We start from the raw sequence: 22,818 nt of genomic DNA, 5'->3' as shown, positions 1-22,818 counted from the left end.
AATTTTCAAAGGATTGTGACTCTAAAAAATGTTCTAAAATATATTACCCCATGGTAGGAAACACTGGGATGTCTTTGCTCTTCTGTACTAAAAAGGACCAAGACAATTTTCTGAGTAAAACCTTGACTTGGCTGATGGTGCTGCCTTAGAACACCTCCCCAGCATCCCTCTCTCCTCACCCTCGGTGTCAGAGAGAGAGGCCTTCTTCTCAGGCTGTGTCCTCATCAGGCTCTTCAGCTTCCCCAGATGTCAAAACCCAGCACGGCTAATTGTTAAACCATGTGGCTCCACATCCAAATGGTAACACTTAGTTTACAAACTCTGGATATTTGATTCGGAGTCTATCCTTGAATGTACTGTGGCTTAATGCCTACCAAAGGTGGGAGGAAAAAAATTATGGAGGATTTCCTGAAAGAGACACAGTCTATATATCCCATACTCTTAGATTTATCTTTGGATTAAGTCAGAGCTAAGAAGTGAAATGGTAAAGAGGGGTGGGTAAGAGCAGTTGGCCTGAGGTCAAGTTCTAGATACACTAGTTACTAGCTGTGCTACCCTGGGCAAGTACCTTCAATTTTCTGTGCTCAATTTTCTGATGTGTAAAATGGGCTTAATGATAGTACCAGCTTCTTTGTGGTAGATTGCACTATTGGTCCCAATCCTTCAGTCCTCCCTAAATCTACACCCTTTGCCTTGTAACTTTGAAAAGTTACCCTCAAGTGGCTGGGTGCAGTGGCTCATGCCTGTAATCCTGGCACTTTGGGAGGCTGCAGTGGGTAAATCATTTGAGCTCAGGAGTTCAAGACCAGCCTGGGCAACATGGTGAAATGCCATCTCTACAAAAAATACAAAAATTAGCTGCGCATGGTGGCTCACGCCTATAGTCCCAGCTACTTGGGAAGCTGAGGTGGGAGGATTGCTTAAGCCACAGGAGGCAGAGGTTGTAATGAGCCAAGATCATGCCACTGCACTCCAGCCTGGGTGACAGAGTGAGACTCTGTTTAAAAAGAAAAGTTACCCTCCTATAGTGGGCAGAGTGGTCTGCCTCACTCCTTGATTCAGGGTTTAGCGATGTGACTTGCCTTGGCCAATGGGATGTGAACAGATGTGATACAAGTGAAATGCTTGAAGTGGGCTTGTGCAACGGGGCTTACTCTCTTGTGCCTCTGCCATTACCATAAGGACACACCTGCTGAACTGTGAGACGTGGAAAGAGCTGAGTCACCCCAGCTGACCCCAGTCTAGATCAGCTCGCTCCTGCCAACCCCCAGGTGCATGAGCAAGTCCAGGCAAGGTCAGCAGAGCTGCCCAGCGCGGCACAGCCCAGATCAGCTGTACCTGCAGATATCAAGAAGTAAATGTTGAGTGCTATATGCCACTAAGGTTTTGTGATTATCTGTTATGTAGCAAATGCCTGCTAATACAGTCATGGTGTTATTGTGAAGATTAAATGAGCTCATACATGTAAATGCTTAAGATAGTGACTATTGCTTATGCTTAGAATGTACTGAGCATGCTACACACATCTGCTTTGAATATCCAGGATTTTGTTCTGTCTGCCATGTTGCAGCTATCCCCAGTGCCTGGAAGAAGAGTTTGGAGTTGTGAGTAGCTGAGATGGAATAGATTTCTAACCACCTAATCTAGTGCTCAGGACTTCGAACATGTGGTAACCACTCTTCTGGGACAGCCCCTGTTTCCTGCTTGCTCTGGCTTTGATCTCTTTGGATCATACATTAGGATGAGAGTGGAGACTTTGTCTTGCTGACTGCTGTATCCCTCATGTCCAAAATAGTTACTGACACACAGTAGGTTTTTGATAAACATCAGTTGGCTGATTACAGACTTTCACTTCCAGCTTAACCTTAGTCACATCACTTCTCAATTCCAATGAACTCCTGCTAGCTCTTTGTCCCTATTCCCAAGCATGCTTGAAGCCAGTGGGGTGGTAAAGTCTAGACCCCATGGGAGACAATTAAGATCTGGGAAAGGGAGCAAGGCCTGTCAGCTACCTCCTTTCCCCAGGAGCCACAGGCAGGGCAGCCCTACTTGTAAGTGGGGTTGAAAGTTGTCAAATGATGCAGTTTGAGGGATATGAAAGTGTTATTTTTTTAAATAGCCACCCGTCCATGGTTTCTAAAATTCTACCCAGAGTTTCTACTTGTGTTATGCTATACTCCTTTCTTACTACTGGCTTAAAAATGCAAGTATTCTCATGAGGCATGCCACTTTTATGACTTAACTCTTTAGTATGAATGCATTTCTAGAAGTATTCCTTTTTATAAACATATATAATTATACTTAGATAATGCATTCAGAAAGCATTTTTCCAGAACCTGCTACCTTGCTGGGTACAAAAGATGCAAAGATATTGTGCCCTCAAGGAGTGTTAGGCTGGTGGGAAGTGTTTCATGTCTATAGCTTTCCATGAAGTGGGATACGATCAGCACCTTCAGAGAAATGATGATGATAATAATTATAGCCATTTGCAAAAGTGGTCACAGATTCTTTCCCTCCTTGAATCTATGTTCTCATAATGTGGATTTTTGTATCTCGAGGTGAAGCTTTTCTATACCCCTTGAGTCTGAGCTGTTCTCATGCTGTGGCCAATGGGGGACATTGGCAAATGGGACATAAGTTGAGAGTTGAATGATGCCTGCACTTCAGGGCTTGCCCTCTTGCTACTCTTGGGCTCCAGCTACTGTGTCATAGCTTGGACTAGTCTGCTGGGGACTGAGTGACACATGACCCTGTCACCACCATTGCCAACAGCCAGCCAATGTCTGGGCATGTGAGCAAGGCCACTCAGGACTAGCCAGTCCCCAGCTGAGCCTCTAACTGACCACAAATGCCTATGTGAGCCTAGCTAAAATCCACAGAAACCAGATTGGATCAGAAGAACTGACCAGTAGAATCATTATTCTTTCAAACCACTAAGTCTTAGAGTATGAATTAACGATCAGCAATAGATAACTGATGATAGTAATAATAGTAATAATGATAGCTTCCATTTACTGGTTGCTTATGATGTACTGAGCATGGTACACACATTAATTTAATATGCATTTACTTAATAACTGCAACAGCTCTACAAGGAAGGTAAGAATTTACTATTCCACACTAAGGAAAGAGAGGCACAGAGCAGTTCAACCTCTCACCCAAGGCCACACAGCTAGTTAGTGGAAGAACCTGGATTCAGTTCCAAGTTTCCAAGACTCCATACTGGTGTTTGTAAGATGGCACCAGGCCACCTACTGCAGTATTACAGAGACAGCTTGCCTGGAGTCCAGATGAAAACTCTTTCCTTCTGGGGGCCTGGGTCACAGGGAGCAGAGGAGGCAGAGGTTCTCCCTATGTCTACCTCATAATTGTACCTAGGGCATGCACTTTCTGCTGAGACACCCCTTTAAGAGTAGCCCCATCCAGAGGAAAGACACCTGTCTCATCTCTCTCCCAGTGACAAATGTCCTCACCTCCCTCCTTGCTGTGTATAATCAGCCCCTTTCTGAAATTTCACGTGAGCATTCCCCAGTCCCTGGCTATTTTTCTGGGCCCAACATCTCTCAGCTGCCAATCTGTGACAAGCTCCCCACTCCAACCCCCAAGGGCTGTTAGGGTGATTTGTCAATAATAAATTCTGAAGCAAATTGAAATATTTTGCAACAGCATAAAAACAAATGGAAGAAAACGGTTCCCATCCCGAAATGCTGATTGAATCAAATATTGCAATATCGATTGTATGATACATTTTCATATTTAATTCAATGAAAACCATGGGGTTCGAATGCTTTCCATTACCCTACAGAATTTTTCAGTTTGCTGGAGAATTTATTATTGGTGTGCCACCCAAATCGGATTACTATTGAATCAAAACCCTGCCACGTTATTCAATCAAAGACCATGATTCTAACCCCAAGAGTCGATCATTACCGCTTTTCCCAAAGTGTATTTCCTTTTCCCTGTTTCACACAGGAATGGCCAGTTCTTTTATCTGTCTGTACATCATCCAGCCCTCCTCCTCATGCTGCAGTTAAAATCTACCAGTGACAAAAACCTAGCCAAAATAACAACTGGCTTTACAATATCAATAGCAATCTAGGCTTTTCTGGGAATTTATGCTCTTGCTTTCCTGTTTTTGTCTTTTCTCCAGGCCGTGATATGGGCATGTGTCTGCCACCTACACTAGGTTACTTATCAGAGGCAGGTAGTCACCATGTCACCACTAGGTAGACATGGAACTTGGGGGCTCACAGCAAATGCTGTCAGTGCTCCCCACATCCCTTGAGAGCCTTCTCCCATGTTCATGCATGACACTTTCCAGTTGCTTTAATTCCCAACAACCAGCACCCTTGTTACCTGTTGTATTAGTATGTTCTCCTATTGTCATAAAGAAATACCTGAGTCTGGGTAATTTTTAAAGAAAAGAAGCTTAATTGGCTCATGGTTCCACAGGCTGTATAGGAAGCATAGTGGCTTCTGCTTCTGGGGAGGCCTCAGGAAACTTACAGTCATGGTGGAAGGCAAAGGGAGATCTGGCACTTCATATGGCCAGAGCAGGAGGAAGAGAGAGAGTTGGGAGGTGCCACACGCTTTTAAATGACCAGATCCCATGAGAAATCAGTATCACAATGACAGCACCAAGGGGGATGGTTTTAAACCACGAGAAACCGCCCCATGATCCAACCACCTCCCACCAGGCCCCACCTCCAACACTGGGGATTACAATTCAACGTGAGATTTGTGGGTGGGAACACAGATCCAAACCATATAACCTGTATTCCAGGAAGGCTGGGAGTGTCTGGGAGTCAAAGTCCCTCTGGGGGCTTTCTTTAAATAGTATTCCAGCTCCCTTGCTCCCCCGTTGGGACACCTCTGAAGGTGACCAGCCTCCCTGTCTCTAGGAATCCCTTGTGGGATTGGGCCCTTGTTTTCTTTTGTGGGACTTTATTTGACATTGCACCCTTACTTGGCCTCTTCCGGGTCCTTGTATCACCTCCTCACTTCCTGTTAGGGGCTGAATTGTGTCCTTTCCGAATTCATGTGGTAAAGTCCTAAATCCTAGTACCTCAGGCTGTGACCTTATTTGGAAGTAGGGTCTCTTAAAGAGGTAATCAAGTTTAAATCATTTGGGTGGCCTGTAATCCAATACGACTGGTGTCCTTATAAGAAGGGGAAATTTGGACACAGACACAGACTCAAGAGCATGCCATGAAAAGATGAAGGTGGAGATGGGGTTGATGCCAAGGCACCCCCAAAATTGCCAGCAAACCATCAGAAGCTAGGAAACAGGCATGGAAAAGATTCCCCTCACAGCCCTCAGAAGGAACCAACCCTCCAACACCTCGATCTCAGACTTCCAGCCTCCAGAGCTGAGACAATACATTTCTGATGTTGAAGCCAGCCAGTGTGTGGGTCTTTGTTATAGCAGCCCTAATGAACGAATATGCTCTCCTACCTTTTTCCTGCAGAACTTCTTGATAAAATCACTTCCACATCAACCCAGTCTCAAGGTCTGCCATGGGAACCCATCCAAAGCAGGACTACACCAAGTCCTCAGAGCTCAGTGCCCCAAATTGTCGCTGTGTTATGTACATGCCTGATTGAGATTGGATTTCCAAAATCCGATTAGAGAACCTCCACTTAAACAAAAAGCCCACGCTGGTATCTAATAGTGCACGGCATTCAACTGGGACAGACGTGGCAACCTTGGGCTCTGTGGCCACACATATCCTCACACACATCTTTCTTCTGTGCCCCTCACAGATGTGGCCCTGGCTGCTTCGCCAAAGTTGAATTGAGTGTCCCTGAAAAATATAGCATAGTATCCTTTCCCTGCCGCGAGACACTAAACCAATAAATTATAAATCAGCCAGCAGCCCCGTGACATGAGGATGTAATGAGAAATGCAAAATAAGAAAAGACACAGGGAGGAGGACATGCTCCTCTCTCTCCCCCAGCTCAGCTCCCTTTGGGCTCAGAAAAAACAATTGCTTTATTTTCTCTGTGTGTCTCTGTTGTTACATGGGTGCAACACACACACACACACATACCCATATACACCCGCACGCGCGCACACACACACACCCATATACACCCGCACATGCACACACACACACACACACACACACACACAGTGTCATTACTAATCAACCAGAGGCTGCTATCAGGAACCTGGGAACAAAACCAGGACAATAGAATTATCTGGTTCCTGGGGCTTATAAAACTCCTGGGCTAAAGGGCCAAATCTGTTGCCCAGGCCAGTTTCCTCTGGCGAGTGGTCAGCCTTGCTCTGTCCGATTCCACCCCGTGGCTGGTGGCCAGATGAATGCTCACCTTGACCGGCACCTCCCATCCCCTGGGGTCCTCCAGCACACCTTCTGGAATGCCCTGTGTAAAGGGGCGACTAGCTTGTCTGTTTCTCTTAGGGCGCAGGAGCCAGCTGATCTCCTCTCTTCTCTGTTTGTTTATTTATTCATTGCCTTGCATCCATTTATTCAGCTATTCAGTGACTGATAGAGGGGGTCTGGGAATGAATATTTTCAAAGCCTCTAGGGAGCAAAATGATGCTACTAGAAATGCAGGAACAGTCTGTCTTCCTTTCCCACCACTCTCTGCCTGGTGGCTAGTTTCCCATTCGCCTCCATTCTGAGGCCTTTTGCTCAACACTGCCTGCCCCTTTCACTCCTCATCCTGACCCAGAGGCTTCCTTCCCCGCACTTAGAGTCAAAATGCCTGCAGTCTACTAATAGAGCCACTTCCCTACAGTATAAAAATCCCCAAAGCCTCAAAAACAATGGTTTGGCAAAAAACTCTCTTGATGGCACAACCTGGCCAGAATGGATGTGAGGTTATTTAGGGTCTTATTTAACCCCAGTTCATGTGACTATTCATGCATTTTTGCTGCAGAAATGTTGAAGTGTTTGATTGTGAGGCGCTACCCCAGACCCTGCTGGGGTTTCATGTAAAATGTGGTAAATGTACCGTATAACCTTCCTAAAACCTGAAAAATTCAGAATTCTGAAACCTATCTATCTCTATGGTTTGGATAAGGGCTTGTGGACCCACACCAGCTTCCAAATATTGAGTGAATGTCAAGTGCCGGGGCAGAGCTGACCTCTTTCCAAAGCACATCACATCATATAATAACAACAGTGTGTGTGCGGTGTTATTCCCACTTTACAGATGAAGAAACTGAGGCCCAGAGAGTTAAACAACTTGCCCTAGGTCCCCAGCTAATAAATGGTGGAGCTAGGAATTGAACTCACCTGTATTTGGCCCCAAGCTTTTAACTTTAACTTTGAACAACTTTTAATCACTGTGTTTGTTATTGCATCCCTCAGTGATCTCCTGACATGTTGTCAGTCCAAACTATCTCGGTAGCTAAAGGCTTCAAAGCTCCTGGTGCTCACCCCAGGCCCTGGCACTCGCGGGCCCTCGGGAGACACTGCTGAGGTGAGGAGGGGGAGTACTAATGTAGATGATCTCCAGGGCAGGAAGGAGAGTGTAGGGAGGGATGGGAGAAACTAACAGAGGCCAGAGAGAGAAAGACAAGACCCCTCCCTCAATCATGGGGTGGGGCCGGAGAGGAGGAGTATGCATGTTCCCGTAAGAACTCTCTCTCTTGTCTTGCCCTCACTGGGTCATCTGTGTGTGAAGAGGCATAAGCATATTTGTGGTTCTGTCCATTTTCTAGGCATCTACCTGCTCCTCTCTCCTCACTCTCTGGGACACAGTGTGTTCCTCTGTCTTATGAAATAATTCTGCTCCTGGAGAACCTCTCTTAGGGTTACTTCTCATCAGCCAAAGTCTTAACTGCCAAAGGAAAAAAAAAAATGGGTGCACTCTTGAGTCCCTAAGTGAAGGGACTTCACCTTAGGCTAAAATAATACCAAAATCCTATTACAGTGGACAAAATAATCTCAGTAGTTCTCATTAGTTATTCTAACAACCTAGTGAGGAGTTTTCTCTTTGTAACTTACTCGCCAGCGTGGCTCTTCCTGGAGTTGCTTCATAGGTAATATATACAGTACACTTAACCCTGCATTCCAAGAACAAAGCATTTATAAAGTACCCAATGCTTTGTTAATTCTAAATTTAGTGACAAAAATTGTAAAGATGGAAGTCATCAATGGAAAATATTCACTTGATATGCTACTCGCTGAGCAAGTTACCATCCATGAGAGGGGTCAGGAGACTTAAGGTGATCACCCCTCAAACCAGCAGGCTGTTGTGTGACTTTCAGTACCTACCTCCCATGAGATTAGGCAGAATGTATTTCCCCACCTGTTGACTTTGGGTTTGGCTGGGTGACTTGCTTTGTCCAATGGAACACGGTAGGAGTAACAGGGGGTCAGTTCTGAGCCTAGGCCTTAAGAGACACCTTGCGTTTCTGCTTAGACCCTTGGCACTTCTGCTGTTTATGTGTCCCGGGTAGCCATTGGTCCAAGGAGACTGAGAAGGCATGTGGAACCACTAAAATTCACTCAGAAGTCTGAAGCAGAACCACCCCTATAGTCCTGTGAGCAAGAAAAATAAATGCTTGTTTGGTAAACTACTGAGTTTGTGGATGATTTGTTATGTGGCATTATTACAGAAATAGCTAACTAATACACCTAGTAAAGTGGAATTATTGAAACTGAACTGGCACATATACTAGGTACATCTGAAATTTCCTTGCAACAGAGCTTGGTTAGGGCCCTTAGTGTCCTTTGACTTACTTAGGCTGCTGAGGTCTAGTTAACTCTGAAGAGTTGGAAGACATCCTTTCTTAAATTGGTGGATTGGTTTTAGCCCTGGTTAGGTCTGGGTTGATTTGCTTTACTGCCCCACCTCCCAATACCCTCTGAGTAACCCAAAAGTCTGCATCTCAGTATTTCAACAGCATGTTTCAGTTTTCAAATCCTTTTGATATAAATTGTTTACACTACTAGTAAAACCAAAGCTCAGAATTTTTGCTATGCTCACAGCTTTCTTCTGAGAAATTCCTTCTGAAATGTCTCCAGATCAGTGCCACAGGCTGCTACCACCCTCACATGTATTGACTGGACCAAGGGTGGATGAGCACTTGCCCAAAGACAGCCAAGTCACAGACTGGCCAGTGGCCTGTGAGATGGCCTGCCTCCAAAGCTCCACCAAATGGAAGTGTAAGTGACAGCTTTCTCTCTCCATAGTGGGAAGAGTGTTGCCACTGGAGTCTGTAGTTTATTACAGTCAAATCATGGAAGATGCACACAGGCCTATCTAGCCATTTTCTCCTCTCTGACCCTTGTATTAAAGCTGCAACACCATCATCAGGGAGCGTGGTAGAAATGCAGACTCTCACGTCCCACCCAGATCCACCAAATCAGAATTTGCGTTTGAACACGATTCCTGGGAGATTGGGTGGCACAATAGTTTGAGAAGTATTGCTCAGAGATATAGGTCAAGTTGTCCTCTTTCACGAAGACTTTTTAAATGAGTCCCTATTATGGGGTGAATTGTGTTTCCCCCAAAAGATACATTGAAATATTAGCCCCAGTACCTAAAACTGTGCCCTTATTTGGAAATAAAGTTGTTCTCAATGTAATTGCTTAAGATGAGGTCATACTGGAGGAGGGTTATTCAGGAGTAGGGTGGGCCCTTAATTCATATGACTGGCGTTTTTATAAAAGGAGAATAGACACAGACACACACACAGAGGAAAGACAGCTGTGTGATGACAAAGGCAGAGATTGAAGTGATAAATCTAGAAGCCAAAAAACTACTGGGGCCACCAGAAGATGGAAGCTGCAAGGACAGATCCTTCCCTAGAGACTTTGGAGGAAGCATGGCCCTGTCAACACCTTAATTTTGAACATCTAGCCTCCAGAACTGTGAGAAAATCAATTTCTGTTGTTTGAAGCCACTCAGTTTGTGGTACTTTGTCATGGCAGCCCTGGGAAACCAATACACCTGCCTGAGCTGTTGGGGAGCTCCGTTAGGGTTCTCTCCAAAACTAAAGAAGGCATGGAAATAAGGGTAATGGGTACACGTTGTGGGAAGCACAAAGGAGAGAGAATACAGGTGGGACAAGGGAGAGAGAAAAGCCGACAAAGCTGCTATGAGCAGCTAGGCTCAATCCCACTGGGATCCTTGGAGTAAAATGTGAAGAATATGCCTCAGAATTGTTCCACTGGAGAACAGGTTGGCATTCATCCACCAACTCCTGCTCCCATTGATTGCAGGTTTCCCGCAGGGCCATCCACTTCCTCATACTTTAGGGGTGAGCCTACACGTGACTGAGCAAGATTCCCTGGTCAGGGTCTATCTATGATCAGTGGAGAAGGGAGTCCTGTGCTTGTGGTTTAATGCCCTGTAGTCACCATCTTGCAATTCTTAATAATTTTATCTTCAAAATTGTGTTTTGTAAGAGAAATCTAATGGACAATGGAGCATACTCTGGCAGCTTGGAACCTCTCAGCCTTCCCAGGATGGGTTCTCGGTTGCCTGCTCCACTGCCCCCACCCTGTTGCTGATCCTGCTCACCACCCCTGTCAGGATCCTGATGGAAGGCACAGAGGGCTTGGTCATGCACCAAGTTGTGGGTTATAGCTCCAATGAGGATTCGAACTTGCCCTAGGAATAACTTCCTGCCAGAGGGAGTTTGGCATTAAGAAGCAAATAAAAATTACTAGGATGGTTAAGAGAGTGTGCACAAGTGGAAGAGTGGGAAAAGCTTGTGTCTTGCTTTTTGAACAAGGTGTCGCAAAATTTCTTTCCTTTCTCTCTCTCTGTGTCTTAGACAGGGTCTTGCTTTGTCACCCAGACTGGAGTGCAGTGGCGCAATCATAACTCTCTGCAGGCTCGAACTCCTGGCTCAGGTGATCCTCCCACCTCAGCCTCCAGAATAGCTAGGACTATAGGTGCAAACCACCAGGCTTGGCTCAAATTTTCATTTGTCACTGTGCCCACAAATTATGTCACCTTCCCTGTCCCTGATTCTGGAGGGAGCCCTGAGAGAGGAGCAGAGGTGGGCAGACAGTCAAGGTGGAAATCTGTTAGCATGTGAACTGCCCACCTTGGCTGCAGGTGAGCTTGGGTATTCCTAGGGGATATGGGGTGTGGTGTCAACAGGGGCTACAGAAGGGGTCTCCTCCATGTTGAAGCAGTTGCCTTACCCACCTTTATGTTGCCTTCTTGTTGTTTTGTGGCTGTTGGTCTCTACCAACCTGGTGCTGGTTTCCACCAGCATATTTGAGCAGGACTTGCAGTTCTCTGTGGGCTCCCATGGTACCTGGCCTCATCACCTGCTTCTGGAAGAATGAATAGAATCTAAAATCTCTAAAGGATATCACTGTGAAGCCTTGGGAGAACGATGCCCCCTACAATGTGAAAGAGCCAATAGATGTTATTTTTTCTTTCTGTTGGGCACAAAGTCTAGGACCTCCCAAGGCATGGGACAGCATGTGTCTGTCCACCAGGTTGTCACAGCTATGCTTGGCATCGGGGAAGCAGAGCCAGCCAGCTGTCAGTCAGGGCAGGGGAAACTGCGCAGTGTCTATGCCTAGGGATGCTGCTCAGTGCAGCCTCCAGCTGGGCCTCAAAGTCAGCAGAGGATACCAAATGTGGAGGGAAGGGCATGTAGGCAAGGTGGCTGAGAGAGAGACAAGAGGGACCGGCTGAAGGGAAAGGAGGCTGGGGGAAGTGTGAAGGGAAGATAGGAGTGAGATGCGAGAGGAGAGAGAGGAGGGGTAGTCCTTGGACCAACTTGGGGCAGTGGGGAGGCTACTGGGTGCTTTTGTTGGTGGAGCACAGTAGTTACATACTTATGCCTGGAGTCAGGCCTGCCTGGGCTCAAATCCTGGCCCTGCCACTTACTAAGTGTAAACTGGTAGGATGCAGAGGATGCTAACAGCATCTACCTCATAGGGGCCTCATGAGGCTGAAATATGCGTGGCCCTGAACCTGACACCCAGCAGGTGCTCCCCAAAGTCCACACTCACACCAGTGCTTCTCGTCAGAAGGGGAAGCACAAGATCACCAGACTGGGAATGTGAAGGCTTGTGTCCCTAGCCACCTCCCTACAACTTTGTCCATAGCTTTCATCTTTGGCCTCTTGTAGGCAAAGGCTGATTACACGTGTTGGCTGGCTTATGTTCTTGGTAGATGAGCACCTGGCAAGGTGAAGGCAATCAAGGCCTGGTTTGCCAGAGGCCACAGTTGCAAGTATTGGCTTCATTTCAACTGTCTCTTCATGGGCAGAGTCCCTTCCATTAATGAGATCTCAGTGCAGCCATCAGTGACACAGGCAGGAGAACAATAAGTCAGGTGGTAGCATAAACTTTGGAGTCAGACTGCTTGGGCACAGCATTTACTAGCTGTGTGACCTTGGGCAAGTCCCATAATCCCTCTGTGTTCCGTGACTATAAAGTAACAGTAAGAAGATGAATACCTACCTCATGAAATGCTATAGGGCCTCAATTAGTTAACATACGTAAGGTATATGGAACAGTCTACAGTGCCCAGAATATTCTATATTAAAGTGGGAGGTATTATTACTGCATGGCACAAGACATAGTGCTAATGAAGGCTCTTGGCCCAGACCTTCCCGGGAGGGGGCATAGAAAAGAATTCTCTTTTGCCTGGGTGCCTGAGATTTAAAGGTCCTACATTACCCTTGGTAGCAGGGGCAGGGGACAGAAGGCAAAGGCATAGGGAAGGCTTCCCTGCATGAGTGGGCACTGGCTTGCCCAAAAAGTAGTGGGGCTGGCAGCCACTGCTAAGTGAGCCAGAGTGGGGGCCAATGGCTGTACTCATTCTACAAGTTATGGATGGAGGGAGGGTCCATGGAAGCCAGATTGTGGCCACCACCCGTTCTTGTCCATACCTGAAGGGGTATGGACTTCATCCTCAAGGCAATGTGGAAGCATTGCAGTGACAGTAATGAAATGGTATTTATGAGGCTCAATCACTCATTCATGCATCAAGTGTTCATTGAGCAACAACTATGTACTATGCACAGTTCTAGACCCTGCAGTGCTGAGCAAGATGTACATGTCTTGGCCTTCAAAGAGCTGACAGGCAGTCTGCTTGGGGAGCTAAGGGCTTTGTAAACCTTCAAGTGACAACAAGCCCTGGCCCTGTTTAATGCAGGCCCTAATTCTGAATTCCTGTTCTCAGAGCTGAGCTTTCACTTTTGCATCGGGACCTGCAGGAGAAACCTGTGGACTATGGGTGCTTTGCATTTTTTCACCAAGTTGCCAGAGGCAACGTGTACCCTGGCTGTTCTGGAAACCTGACTTTGAACCGCTTTCTTCAGAAGGCACACTGGGTTTCACCCTCAGTAGTTGTCAATGGCTAGCCTGGCATTTTCCCTCGGTTGCTAAAATCCCCTAGTGTTCCTGGTACTCAGCATCGCACCTAATATATTTTCATTAGTCACCAAAGGCAGCCGGAAGTTGAGTTCTAAAAAGCCTCGTGGGGAAAAAATCGGTCTCAGGTTGAGTTCTTCAGGAAGCAGATGCTGAGATGGAGTTAGTGATCATGAGAGATGATTTAGTCCTTCAGTGGCTTCCAGGAAGGACCATATCAAATTGGGCACTCGTGGAAGGGGGAGGGGAGGAAGCAAGATTGGGCAGGGGGAGCTGTCAGGTGGCAATGCAGGTCTGAAAAGTCACTGCCAGCCCAGAGGGAGCTCCGAGCAAAGGTGCCATCAGAGGAATCTCTCATGGGACAGAAACAGCTGGCCTGAGTACCACAGCCTGCTTAGCCGCCAACCAGGGGCCACCCCTAGAGAAACATGACATCAGCTCAAAAGCTGAGGCCCACCCGCTGAAGCCAACAGCTGAAGGCTGTCAGTTAACCACAGCCAAAGCAGCTGGCAGCGAGTTCCTTGCTGAAGGTGCTCTGAGTGATGCCTCTCTGCGTCTGTCATAAGACCCGAAAGGAGAATTGGGAGCAGGCCCTGGCACCGCGTGCATAATTAAGACAAGGTCTCTCTCTGCCTTCAAGGTCCTCACTACCCAGTAGCACTTGTAAGAATTCATAATATCCCTGGAAGGAACATCCAGGCAAGAATATCCCAAATCCAGTTTATAGGGCTACAAGGCGCTGTGCAGGAGGCTGCTCAATTTGCCTGATACTCTGAGAATTTCCCCACCCAGACCAATGAAAATGATCCTTATACCAGCAATGGAGAAAATCTTTTCTATTTTCCTTTTTCCTAATTTGGTGGAGAAGATGCAAATGGATATAGACTCCATCAAAATGCTCTCACCAATGATAGATATCCCCTATTTTGTTTCGCTCCCGTTTGGGTTGTTAGAGTGGCAGCAATTAAACTTGACAAAATAGTGATTAAAAAACAATGAGAGGCAAATGTACCAGCACACCAGCGCGCATCTAGACCATTCCAAAAATGATCTCTTAAGTGTTTGAAATCTGCTTTATTTTCCTACTGCAGGAATGAGTTTTCAAAAAACAGCACTTAGGAAGGGCAATTTGCCACAAGCATTCCACGGCCCCAACAAATAGTATTTCTTTCTAATGGACTCTCCCCCTCCAAATTTAACTGCAGTTCCCAAATCAGATTCATTATACAAAAGAACGAACAAATGCCACAAAATGCCCAGAAACGGAGCCTCTTCTTGCCACTTCCAATAATGCAAAAGGCAAACAAAACTTCTCAACAGTAACTTTGCTTGCTGGGTTTCCCGGTCACCAGCTGCTGGGCTGCCCTGGTCTGGGAGGTCACAGCCACCATGGAGCTGGGAGGTCTAGCTGTGATCCATCCCACAAGTCAGCTGTTGCTGCCTTCTGAGCAGGGGCTTTATAACATCTGGCTGCTCCTTACAGGACTGAATGAAGTGTGTGACTCACAGGGGACCTTTTAGAGAGAGGAATGAACAACACAGGCCATTTTCAGCAGTGAGGTTTTTGTTTGTTTGTTTTTTGAAATCCTGATGCATATTTGGCTCTCGTGAAGCCACGGTCATGTCTTTCTCTCTCTCTCTTTCTGATGTGCAAGCAGCTTTCTGGGTCTAATTATAGATGTAGTCTGTGCATCCTTGATCAATAGTTCTGAGTGTCCTCCCGCCTGAAGAGCCGTTTAGTTCTTGCTGATGGGCTGTCATTTCAACCTCTAGCTCTGAGCGGCAGTTTTCAGATTCCTCAACCCCATCAGCGAAGCCCCAGCTTCTCCCGGAGCACTCTTAGAATTTTGCGGAGCTTGGATTGACCCCCATCTGAGGAGGCCCCATCTGCAGGGAGGCCCCATCTGCAGGGAGGCCTAAGGAGGCTGTGGAGAAGCCTGACAATGTCCGGAACTACAACGGAAGACTGGGGTTCAAAGCACGGCGACAGCCAGAACAGGGAACAGAGTCAAAGAACGTCTCCCCTGAGGTATCCCCTCAAAGGAGGGGCAGAGGAGAGCCGCTGGCAGCAAGAATCCACCTTGGGAGTAAGGCAGCAGTCCATGTGCTCGTTCCCAATTATCTCCGGTAGAGTCATAATCGTGCTGGCTTTGGAGACCCAGAAAGCCACTGTTTGCAGGCTACTGTTTAATAATGAGAGATGCACAGCACAAGGGTAGCAGGGAAATGAAGAGGCAGAGCACAATTTGACCTGCAGGGCACTGGAAACCGTGAAGCAGAGAGACGCTTAATAATAGGGTTTTACCAGATGGGAGTGAGTGGCTGCCCGTGTGGCTTGGTGCTGTCTCTGAGCACGACCTCAGACAGGCTCTCTAGATCGACTCCATGTCCTCTGCCAGGTGGGTGGATGCTGTGCGAAAGTGAAGCTGGGCACAACGTTGAGTACCCAGTGAAGGAAGGCAGGGAACGGGAGAGAAACAAGGGCTCCAAGCAAGGTGTTGGCTCAGACTCTTGGTGCCCCAGAATAGAGTGTTGGGGGAAGCTCCCAGCTCCCCTATACTTGGGCCCTTTTCCAGGGCAGGCCTAGGCACAGGCATGGCAGGGGAGGGGAGGTACACCCAGGGACCACTTGAAAAGCAGCCGGCGTGGGTAACGCGCCCAGAGCCGCCAATCCCGGGCCTGCCCGTTCCTATGGAAACAGGCGCCAAGCTAGGAGCCTGCTGCTGGGAGCCAAGTCCCAGGCGGCTGTCAGGCTCAGATGCCGGCTGCCCGCTGGGACCTGGAAGTGCCCTTTTCCAAAAACCATCCCTGCTGGCTCTGAGTCAGAGGGGTCCCCCAGCATCCGCTGAGCTCAGAGCCTGGATGGAAGAGGAGCGGGAGGAGAAGGAGGGGAGCGAATAAAAATATTTACGCTTAACAAACACTTTGATGTTTGAAGACTGTGTGTACAAATGAGGGCTGGGAACATCCTTGGTGAAGGGCTGGTGTTTCCAGGCAAATCTTCAAATCTTTTCATGCACACACACACACACACACACACACACACACAATCTCCGGCTCTCTCTCTTGATAGGTTTACATTATCACTGAAGCAGAATGCAAAGCTGGACTTGGGAAAGGTGTGAGTGGTGATGGATGAGCACCCAGGGACCACGCCTGTGTACCTCTGTGGGCCTCCTCTGTCAGCCCCGATGTGGCCTGCGGTGGCTGGTTGGAGGGCGTAGGAGGCATGTGGGGCTGCATGGCCACTTGAGGTGTGTTAGGAAGGCTGCCTGCTGGAGCTGCCACACGGCTGGGGGCTCCGGGTCTGGAGAGGCTTGAGGATCAAGTGCGGTGACACTGAATCATGCCTGGTGTTCTGCACTTGGGTGAATGTGAAGCCCTCTTCAGAGGAAGTGTGCAGTAAAGACCTTGCACCAGGGTTGACCTTTATCTTCAGAGGTCCTGACAGTTGAAAACAATGTGTGACACTTGCATCGTGCCCAGGCAGAGGCAGAGGCAGAGGCAGTGAGGAGCTTGGGGTTTGGAACCAGACAGTGCTGGCTGCGTGGCCTTGGGAAAGTCACTTAACCTTCCTGATCCTAAATTTCTTAACTTAGAGGTAATAATAATAAGCACCTCATTGTGTTATTGTGTGGACTAAATATTTTAAAATATATGTAATTTGTAGCATTTGCTTAATAAATGTCAGCAAATATTATTGCGTTCACCTGAGAAATGGTGACTGAGCCTGTACAAAATGTACAGGAACCCATGTTAAGTCTTTGAAGGATACAACAGTTATTCGGGCAGGTAATTTGCCCTAAGGGGGTTTATAGTTTGGTGAAGAAGCCAAGAGAGGAACATTAATAATTAAGAATATAAGCAGAAGATACAAAGTGAAAGTTCAACAGTGTCCACTACCTGTCCTCCCTTAAATAGTTCTTTAGAGGTGAAAATAAGGTAGTGTAGGTATGTATTACTCAGGGAAGGCTAGCTGCTGTGACAAACAACCCTCAAGTAGCAGTGGCTAAGCACCTGCAGTGGCTAACCAACCTCAATGGCTAAGCACCTGCAGTGGCCAAGCACCCACAGTGGCTAAGAACTTACAGTGGCTAAGCACCTGCAGTGGCCAAGTACCTGCAGTGGCTAAGCACCCTCAGTAACTAAGCACCTGCAGTGGCTGAGCACCCTCAGTAGCTAAGCACCTGCAGTGACTAAGGACTCTCAGTAGCTAAGCACCTACAGTGGGTAAACACCTGCAGTGGCTAAGTACCTGAAATGGCTAAAAGCACTCTCAGTAGCTAAGCACCTGCAGTGGCTAAACACCTTCAGTAGCTAAGCACCTGCAGTGGCTAAGTACCTGCAGGTGTTTGGTATTCACTTTTCCATGAGGTGATTCAGAAGCCCAGGTGCCTTCCAGCTTCTCTAGCCTTGGAATCCTCCACTGGCCCTTTCTATCCAGTGGATGGAGGAGGGACAAGAGAGCATATGGGACTGTGTGGAAAGTGTTGGAGACCACGTCTCAGTCTGGCTGCATTTTACTGTCCAGAATCCAGTTGTTGGCCCCACCTAACTGCAAAGGTTGCTGGGAAATGTAGTCTTCCCATGTACCCAATGGGTAAGTAAAATAGGGATTGGTGAACACATAGTGTTGTATCTGCCACAGTTGGAAAGGACTTTGAGAACTCAACAACCATACAATTTTCGGGGGCAGGGATGGTTGTTCTGAGTACTTATTGCTGTGTTATAAGCCACTGCAAAACTTAGTTGCTTAAAACAACAGCGTTTATTTAGCTCATAAATCTACGATTTGGGCAGGGCTTGCCTGGGACAGCTCTTCCCTGTTCCACTCAGTGTTAGCTGAATTGGCTGGGAAGCTGGGGGCTGGATTATCTGAAGGTCCCTCACTACTATGTCTGATGGTTGATGCTGGCTGTTGGCTCAGACAGCTGGGACTGGAACAAGTGGGGCTCCTTAGGTATCTCTCTGTATTTCCATTTTGTTTGTTTATTTTTAAAAATATATTTCAAAATAACTAAAAGAGTGCAATTGGAATGTTTCTAACACAAAGCAATAATAAATGCTTGTGATGATGGATATCTCAATGACCCTGATTTGACTATTCCAGCATTGTATGCTTGCATCAGAATACTCCATGTATCGCATAAATATGTATGACTAGTATGTATTCATAATAATCACAAATAAAAATTATAAAAGCAATTTCTTTATTTTTACTTGTATACATTCAAGGAGTACAAGTGCAGTTTTGTTCCATGGATACATTGTGTAGTAGTGAAGTCTGGGCTTTTGGTATAACCATCACCCAAATATAATGTACATTGTCCCCATTAAGTAATCGCTTATCCCTGACTCCCTTCCCACCCTGCCATCCTTCTAAGTCTCCAATGTCTATTATTCCACACTCTATGTCCATGTGTACACATTATTTAACTCCCACTTATAAATGAGAACATGCAGTATTTGATGTTTCCTTTTGAGTTGTTTCACTTAAGATAATGGCCTCCAGTTCCATCTGTGTTGCTGTAAAATACATGATTTTATTCTTTTTTTTTATGGTTAAGTAGTATTCTATTGTGAAATATGCCTTATTTTCTTTATCCGAACATTCACTGATGGACACTTAAATTAATTCCGTATCTTTGCTATTGTGAAGAGTGCTGTGACAAACATATGAGGGCAAGTAAAAATTATATTTATGGTATACAATATAATGCTTTCATACATGTATACATTGTGAAATGGCTAAAGAAAGCTACTTAACATATGCATTACCTCACATATTTATTTTTTCGTAGTGAAAACACTTAAAATCTACTCTTTTAGTAATTTTCAAGTATACAATATATTGTTATTAACTGTTGTCACCATGATATACAACAGATCTCTTGAACTTACTCCTCCTTTCTAAATGAAATTTTCTGTTCTTTTACCAACATCTTCCCAATCCCCCCAGCCCTCTCTATATTTCTGTGTGGTCTTTTCACATGGCATCTCCAGGATGGAGGCTTCATAGGGTAGCAGGACTCCCTGCATGATGGCTTAGGGCTCCCAAGGCATATGTCCTAAGATAAAACAGCACAAGGTCTTTCCCAACCTATCCTTGGAAGTCAATCCCACCAGTGACACCAAGGGATAAATTCGTACAAACATATGGTTCATAACTCTTAAAGGCAAGACATTTTATGTGGCTTTATTGTGCTTGGTTCAGAGGCCCCACTTGCCAGGGCCAGTCATTTCTGGGAGGTTCCTTTCCTTCTCTGGAGCCTTATAAGTCCCTGGGACTAGCAGACTAGAAACTGGGGAAAGAGCCATGGTGATGGTCACTGAGCTGCTTATTGTCAAAGCTTCCTGCTAACATTGTCCATGCTCTCAGAGCCCATCATGGTCCCCAAGACCTTCACTGAGGCTCCCAGGGCCATGGAGCTTAGAGTCCAGATCCCAAGGATCCATGCAGCGCCCCCAGCAGAGACTCTGCGATTTCCAGGGTCTATGTGGAAGCCTGGCACTGGTTTCCCACAGCACCTGCCACCTCTAGTGCCATCCTGTTGGTCTTGGATTCCCCTCTTATTCCTCATCCTTGCCTAGTCTCTTCTTCCTAACTAGGCCCTTATATGCTCCTCATTCATGGCACCCGTAGAAATACAACTTCTTGAGGCAGGTTCCCACCCTTGGCCAATTAGTGTGAAGCACCAGAATGATTATTTCTGCAGAAAGACTCTCTTAAGAGGGTGCAGCGTACACTAAAGGCACTCTGAGGGTTGGTCCATCCAGATTTAATAAGGCATTTATTCTTAGTTAACCCTGGCCTCCAGGCCTCATAGCTCTGCTCTGGTAATTTCTTTACCAGGTTCCCTCCTGCCATCCTTCCAAGCATTTTTTTTTATAGGGTATCTCTGCGTTGCCCAGACTGGAGTGCAGTGGTCTGATCATGGCTCACCGCAGCCTTGACCTCCGGGCTAAAATTATCCTCCCACCTCAGACCCCAAGTAGCTGAGACCACAGGCATGTGCCACTATACTTGGTTAACTTTTAATAATTTTTTTTGTAGAGGTGGAGTCTCATTATGCTGTCCCAGCTGGTCTCGAACTCCTTTGCTCAAGCCATCCTCCCTCCTCAGCATCCCAAAGTGCTGGGATTACAGGCATGAGCCACCGTACCCAGCCCTTCCAAGCATTTTAAAGGAGTCTGTCCTGAATCTTCCAGAGCCCAGATGATGTACCCCAGAGGCTCAGGGGAGGAAGCCCTCACTTCTAATATAGGAAGAAGTTATGCTTTCATGGCGATGGTGACATGTTGTCCTAGATTGACTGCCCCTTAAAGAGACCCCGTGCCTAGGATTTGTGTGAAAGGATTTCATTTGAGAGGACATCCTAGCCAACACCAGTTGAAAGTGGGGAAGTCAGACAGGGAAGGGGAACAAGTCAACACAGGGTGTGGTGAAAAGTATCTGGGACTCAGTCCTACTGGGCATTGCCAGGAGGTAGTCACCCTCAGAGTCATCATACCCGAGGGTGAGGAGCCAGGGTGTTTATTTGCCCACTCCATGCATCCATGGTGCAGAGCTGCTGTGGGGAGTGTAAGATCGTCGGCACCCACTACTTGCCCTGCACTACAGAATGCCCTAAGGCAAAGAGCGTGCGGGGATGCTGTAGGAATGAGGACATATGGGCAGGACACCAACAATGTCTGTCGCACACAGGAATGGATTTTGTATTTTAGCTTTTTATTATGTAAAGTGTCAGATGTACACAAAGTAAACAGAATAGTATAACAACCACCCATGGACCCATCCCCAGCTTCAACAACGATCAACATTCCTTTTTTCTTGTTTCAACTATGCCTCTGAACTGACTTTTATAGAATGGAGAAAACATGGTAAGAAAAGGAGAGCAAGATTCCAGATAAAAAGAGTCAGCTTACCAAAGGCATGGGGATGCAAACCAGCATCAGCCTGCAGTGCTCTTTGACTTCTATGTCACCTGCATGATGGAGACATGGAATTCAAGTGAAAAGTTGGCCTGGGACCAGCCTTGGAGAGCGTTAGAGAGCAGGCTAAGGAGGGCATGGAGAAACATTCTCTGGCAAGTTGTGCAGGTGAGTAACCTGATTGTCTCAGCTTGGGATCTCGAGAAGCAGACCCTGAGAGAAGGAATCAAGGACAATGAGTTATTTGGAAGATGGTTGTGGGAAATAGCAGGGGAGTAGAGAATTAATTCAGGGAAGGGAAGTCAGAGATAAAGGACGTTATTAAGCCAGCTCCTACCAGGGCAACTAGGGTTCAGTCCCACAGGAACTCTGGGAGACAATGCAGAGCACACGGCTCAGAGTTATCTCGAAAGTGGGGCAGGAGCTGGGGCATTTATCTACCAACTCCCCTTCCATCATTGCCGGAGGGTTGTTTTCTAGGGGCACTGATTCCTTGGCCCTTCCAACTTGTGGTTCTGGAAAAAACCCTCTGAAGCAGAGATATGGATACTGGCAAGTGGAAGTCTGCTGGAGCACACCAGGCTGGAAAGATCTGGAGGAATATGGATGGGGCACTGACAGCCTCTCATACACTGATCTTAGTTGGAGTTCATTAGGAGGCAGGATGTCTGAAGGATTGGGGCAGGGACATTCAGGAGACAGGGACACCATGAGGAGGCTTTTGCTGTGGTCCAGGTGGGAGGCAAGAGAGTTCTGTGCTGGGAGAATAGGAAAGGAGAAGAGGCAACAGATGGGGGAGAGAGAGATTGGGGAGATATCATCGACAGGATTTGGCAACTGATCTTGCATGTTCACATGTAGGAGGCAAATTACCAGAGATAGATTATAAACAATGCTCAACCATAGTAGCTACATTTTTAAACTTCTGGTAAAGCAATCAAATTCATCAACAATCCTGCTGGGTCTCTCTCAATTCCAGAAGCTCAGCCAGGCACCCAAAGGCTCAGAAGCAGAAGATTAAGTGACTGAAGGGCTGGCATCTTCTCAGATGTGGCCACAGGCCCGGCTCATTCCAGACTCTTCCAGGCTGTGCTGCAGCTAGATGAGGGGCAGTGAGAGCAGCCCTGGGTAATGAGTCAGGAAATCTAAGAGCAGGTCTTTTCTCCTCCACTGTACAGCTTGGGGCAAGTCACTGGGCCTCAGTTTCCTCAGCTATAAAATGTGAAACATTGTATGCGCTCTCCCCATCATGAAATTTTTGTTGTGAGGACCCAACATGTTTATGTGTCAGTATGGCTCTTTTGCTTGTTCTAGCAAATGCATTCCTCTTCAATACCTTAGTCTTGAGACTAAATGTCCCTTAGTCTGAGAGTTCTGAGATCACTATGACCTCCTGCTCTGCCTCTGCCAACTCAGCAACTTTTCTTGCATGTCTTTGCTTTTGTGCCCTGCTAATAAAAGAGAAATTTCTCACTGTCAGTGCCCTGCCCATATCCCTTCACCCTTTAAGTCTTCATCCATTTGTGTGACTATAAAGGAATACCTGATGCTAGGTAAT

Source organism: Macaca thibetana, chromosome X, assembly GCF_024542745.1.
Source record: "Macaca thibetana thibetana isolate TM-01 chromosome X, ASM2454274v1, whole genome shotgun sequence".
NCBI lineage: Eukaryota > Metazoa > Chordata > Mammalia > Primates > Cercopithecidae > Macaca > Macaca thibetana.
Note: the sequence above shows the minus strand (reverse complement) of the source record.